The sequence below is a fragment of the Aulostomus chinensis genome, chromosome 7 (genome assembly GCF_037954235.1).
Source record: "Aulostomus chinensis isolate RoL2024-O1b breed Wild chromosome 7, RoL_Achi_v1.0, whole genome shotgun sequence".
Lineage (NCBI taxonomy): Eukaryota > Metazoa > Chordata > Actinopteri > Syngnathiformes > Aulostomidae > Aulostomus > Aulostomus chinensis.
In genome coordinates, this window is record NC_141326.1 from 8,813,168 (window position 1) to 8,819,167 (window position 6,000).

The following is a 6,000-nucleotide window of genomic DNA, read 5'->3' on the forward strand; positions in this document are numbered from 1 at the left end:
AGATCGCACCTCTTCAAAAATGCAAAGTGCCATAACCCAAACATGTGACTTCATGGGGCATTTATAGGCACCTCATAAACTCAGAAACCTATTCTAAAATCAAGTCAGGTCAATGCTGACTTGACTACACCTAAAGGTAGATTAAAATGAAATGGTTTATATTTATCTTACTGTTCTGTGTTTAAATAAGTTTTTATTAAAAAATAAATACAAGTCAAAAATAATTACTGCTGCTGCTACTGGTACTCAATTATGACACAGTAGGAAGGGATCATTAGCCAAGTAATTGTATCTTTTCATTATTATTGTATGTCTGTATTACCGATGTAAATGATAAATTGATATAATAATTATGTAAAGCTGTGTGGACCAGCTGAGGGCTGGGCCTGAAAATATTTTGTTATATCAGGAGGGCACAATTGTAAAAGCTTGAGAACCACTGTCGAACAGAAAGCTCAGATCTAAAAGAAACACATACATTGCTGCTGTATATATTTTATACCTGGTGAAGTCATCAGTGTCTTTTAATTATTTCTGTTGGGTGCAAGCTTGCTCTCATCAATTTATATAAAGATCTTAAATTAGCTTCCTTCTTTCCTTAGATCACTGCAGCTTATCAGAAGCAAAGGTAATGATTGATGGCAGAGTATGATTTTGTTTGGACGTATGCAAATACACTCACAACATGCTCTGTCAGCATGGCACCACTTTAACCTCACATCCCAACAACTCTCCAAGGCTGTTTGCCTTTTGATCTCTCACTCCCTTCCTCAAGTCCTTTGCTTTCCTCATTGACATTCATATGGACACACACACACACACACACATATATATATATATATATATATATATATATATATATATATATATATATATATATATATATATTAAATGCAGAGAGGCTAATCTTAACTTTCTTGGTTTTCTTCAGTGCATCAATAATTGATCATAGAAAGGCTCCAGGGGGAGTCGTGTTCACAGATATGTTGATTTCATAGCAATTTCCTTACATATACCGCCCGATCACTGTGTTTACTCTGCATAAAATTAATACTTACTGGACAGTTTCTCAAGAGTTAATATAAAGACAGGCTCAAAAAAAAGTGGGACTACAACAATTGAGGACAGTAAATAACACAAGACATTAAAAATTCCCTTTAGAGTGACGCAGAAAAGATTCAGACATGGCAATCTGAATGTTCTACATACATTAGAAATCATGAAACAGGTGAATAATCAGATATGTTCCATAACATCAAAACAAATAGGAATTGAACAATCAAATATCATGTGCTCCTCCTGGAACAATCACCTTATCATGGTGGAGGAGTTTGAGTGCCCTAATGACCCTAGGAGCTACACTGTCTTGTAGGGTCACCCAAGGCAGACTGGTCCTAGGCGAAGGGCCAGACAAAGAATGGTTCAACAGACCCTTCATGGAAAACACAGGAAGGAATCTGAGTACTGTTGGGATACCACAGGACCTCACTCAACCTTAGCCTGGCGTATTCATTGATGGTTGCAGCTGGGAACCACAAACAGACAGGAGACCAATGAGTACAGTACATCAAGAGTATTCATTTGTACATTGCAAGATGAATCACCCAAGTTGTACAGAGCGCTCTGGGTCAATGTCTGTCACTCCCTGGCCACAACAGAGTATGTCAGTTCACAAAGTCTGACAAAGACACTATGGAGCCAGGCCCAGGGTAGGGGCCTGTTGGCAAGCACCTGGTGGTCAGGCCTTAGCTCATGGGGCCTGACCTGGCCCAGCCTAAAAGGGATACATGGATTTGTCCTCCCGTGGACCTACCACCTGCAGGAGGAACCCGGATGGGTCTGGTGCTTTGTGGCTTGGGCAGTAGGCCGTGGGGGGCGGGGGGGGGGGGGGGGCTTTGGCTGTCTGATGTCACCTCTCTGGCAAGGGAGGAGCCAGAGCTGGTGGAAGAGGTTGAGCATTACCGTCTAGATATAGTCAGCCTCACCTTTGATACATAGCTCCGGGTCCAGAATCCAAGTCCTTGCGAAGGGTTGGACTCTCTCCCAGGGTTGGCCTTTTGATAGCTCCCAGACTCTCTGCCTATACATTGGGGTCTACCCTGTTAGATGAACTTGTTGCTTCCCTGCGCCTTCGGGTTGAGGAATGCGTCCTGACTTTTGTCTGTGCTTATGCGCTGAACAGTGGAGTTCTTGGGAAGGGCTGGATGGCACCCTGACTGGGTACTCCACTGTCTTACTGAGGGACTTAATCGCTCACGTGGGCAATGACAGCGTGACCTGGAGGGGCGTGATTTGGAGAAACAGCAGGCCCGACCTGAACCCAAGTGGTGTGCAGATATTGGACTTCTGTGCAGGTCACAGTTCGCTCAAAATAAGCAAACTGGTGGGCTGCTACATTAACTCAAGCGTAACATGTTTTATCTAAGCCACGTGTCAAACTCAAGGTCCGCGGGCCAGATGTGGCCCGCCATGTCATTTTATGTGGCCTGTGAGAGCTTAAAAGTTTTGAGTGTCTAAAAATAAATACCAAAAAATAAATTAAGAGCGTGCTTTGACCGCAAAAACTACATTTCCCACAATGCCTTTCGACTACGCTAGCCGCGGCCGTGTCCATGACTGGGTTCTGGGTTGGGACTCGGCGAGAGCAGTCGCACTCCTCCTCTCTCCTCCTTTTCTTTTCTGTCTGACTATCATTCTTTGTCTCAACTCCTATCCAATGCAGCTGTGAGCTCTCTACCTAAAAACTAATCATGGAATTCATCAGCTGGTCTCTCATCGCTATTGACACCATATTTTCGACAAGGAAATCAGGATCGGAGGAACCTGCCTGTCCGCATGGAACCGACCCTGCGGGCTACGTTCTCGATTCCTGGGGGAGATGGCGTACCGCGTGCTTGACACCTCTCTCCGTGGAGGACATCGAGGACCTCTACTTATTTGGGTTCATGGTTGTGGGGCTTCTCCTCCTCGGACTTGGAGGTGCCCTCACATATCGCAAAATTGGCAAGACGACGGCTGCCACCAGATCTGGATCTCCACAACTGACCGTCATTTACAACGCAATTATTGAGGCTGGCAAAGCGGGGCAACAACAGACTCTTGAACTGAAACAACAGACTTTTGAAATGAAATGCAGGATGGAAACCATCTCGGAGCAGTTGGCCGCTTTGCGAAGAGGAGAGGGATGTTGAAGACCAGAAAAAAATTTTTAACTTACAATTTGGATTGGACTGAAAGAGAAGACAGATTGGAATGTGTGCTCCTCTGCCCAAACCCAAACACAGCTTCCTTATCGGCTACTGAAGGTCATCTGCCCCACTGTTTATCCTCCAGGAGAACTCCTTCTGCCTTGGTGACGCAAATGGCACATACTATCCCCCCCCTCCCCCGTGTGTTCCTGACCCCCGCCTCTGCCCTCTCCACCTCCCTTGGGGTGGCAGCGCCTGTTGGCTGCAGCCTGCCCCGCCCGGGCTTAGTGGCATGGCCCTGCTGCGACGCCTCACTCTCACTTGCCTCCATTGGGTCAACGGACTGCTCAAGTTTAGCGTACATACACAACAAATGTATATGTGCTATTGTTAAATTTCTGAAGTGTACCATTATTACTTTCAATCTGTAATAATTGTGATAGTTGTATCAGGCTCTGAGTTGTGTAATTAATTGCCCCTCTGAGATAAATAGTCATCTGAATCTGAATCTGAATGACAACGAGTGGAGCTAGCCGCGGCCGTGTCCATGACAACGAGTGGAATTGAGATATAAATAATAACACCAAAATGTCCAGAAAGAGAAAAGTTGATGCAGACGAGGACAGTTTCAAGAAAGATGGGAAGGCGAATACTTGTTTGTGCTTCGAGGAGAAAAACCGGTTTGTCTTTTATGTTACGAGGCGGTGTCGGTTGTCAAAGAGTACAATCTGCGTCGACATTTTGACACCAAACACGGAGCTAAGTACGCTAAACCTAGCCTTCAAGAAAAGCAACAAATTGCCCAAGAATTAAAAGGCAAACTGCGGTCGCAGCAGAGTTTGTTCATGAAATCCACAACCAAAAACGAGGCCGCGGTGAAAGCGAGCTTCATTGTGGCTGAGGAAATCGCCCACGCTTCCAAGTCTTTTTCAGAGTGGGCGTTTTTGAAGCAGTGCATGCTGAAGGTCTGTGAGCAGGTGTGTCCCGACCAGTTACAGACTTTTAAAAATGTCAGTTTATCAAGAAACACCGTCGCCGACTGAGTGAAGGAACTAGCGGAAAATCTTACAACACAGCTGGCCGAGGAGACACGCAGCTACATAGCTTTTTCATCAGCTGTTAATGAAAGCACAGATAACACGGACACGGCGCAGTTATCAATTTTTATTAGAGGCGTAAAGTCGGACCTTTCTATCACTGAGGAGCTTTTGGATGTGGCTGCAATGCATGGGACCACGACGGGACAGGACATTTTTGATGTGGTGGAGAAGTCCGTAAGTAAAACTGCATTGCAGTGGGAAAACTTGGTAGGATTAACTACAGACGGTGCACCGGCAATGTGTGGAGGAAAAGTGGGCTTGGTTGGACTAATGAAGGGGAAAATGCAAAAAATGAACTGTCACACGCCTCTGATAACGTATCATTGCATTATCCATCAAGAAGCTTTGTGTGGGAAGGTGCTGGGGATGGAGGACATTGTGACCACAGTCATGAAGGCAGTGAACTTCATTCGAGCGCGTGGCCTGAATCACCGTCAGTTCCAGCAGTTTTTGCTGGAGATGGGCTCGGAACACGCGGATGTGCTGTACCATACAGAAGTGCGGTGGCTGAGTAGGAGCAAAGTCCTCAAGCGATTTTTTGAGCTCAGGGAAGACATTGCTGTTTTTATGCAGAGTAAAGGAAAACTCATGCCTGAACTATCAGACCCAAAGTGGATGTGTGACTTCGCTGTGTTGTGTGACATAACCGACCATCTCGGCCAGCTGAATCAGAAGCTGCAGGGACGCAAACAGGTCATCACGCAGATGTCTGACACAATCATGGCTTTCCAGCGTAATTTGGACTTAGGAAAGTGGACAAGATTGTCCTTTTTCACTTGCCACATCCATGTTTGTCAGAGCATGTCAGCCTCATTTCCCGAGACTTTTTCATGTGCTCAGTTGGCTACCAAACTGAGCTGGTTAAAGACTGAGTTTGATCGGCGCTTCTCTGACTTCAGAGCACAACAGTCTGGCTTTGACATCTTTGCCAATCCTTTCACCACCGATGTCTACACTGCACCCCAACACCTTCAGATGGAGCTAATTGAGCTTCAAAGCGACAGTGGCCTGAGAGCAAAGTTTCAGGATGCTGCAATCCAGGACTTTTACTGTCTGCTGCCCCCTGGTTTGATGCCACAGCTTCGACTTCATGCTGCCCGTGTTCTTTCCATGTTTGGGAGCACCTATCTGTGCGAACAGTTTTTTTCCATAATGAATCTGAACAAAAACAAGCACAGATCACGCCTCACGGATGACAACCTCCATGCTGTTCTACACATTGCCCCAGCACAGGACCTAAAACCAGACATTGACACACTGGTAACGGGAAAACGGTGTCAGACATCTGGTCAGAAAACACACAGGTAAGCATTTTTTTTTAACTTAATTAAAATATAATAAAATGTAATTTAACCAAGAAGAAGAACAGTTAAACTGTGTGCAATTTAATGATTGTGCTTGCATTTTGTTTTGTGTTTATCATTTTCAGAACATGATTAATCGATAGTAGAGAGAGAATCCACTTGGTCTGTTCAAGGACAGGCAGCATCTCCTCATCAAAGACTAACTGAAAAACTTGACCAATATAGTTTTGAACTGAGTCAACCTTTATTTTGGTATTTTTAGTTGATTACATATTATTTATGTGTAGCTGCTGTTGTAATTATTTAATGTTTGAAGGTCTTATGCGTGTATGCAGACAAATTGTTGTCATCAAACCATCAGTTGGATGCAAGGCTGTGTGCAGCCTTTTTTTGTAAAATGCTACATGT

The 6,000-nt window shown here is 44.8% G+C and overlaps 1 pseudogene; it reads left to right on the top strand.

Moving 5' to 3' along the window:
• Positions 1-1,692: 1,692 nt before the first annotated feature.
• On the top strand, positions 1,693-5,596 carry LOC147258442 (general transcription factor II-I repeat domain-containing protein 2 pseudogene; annotated as a pseudogene).
• Positions 5,597-6,000: the final 404 nt, after the last annotated feature.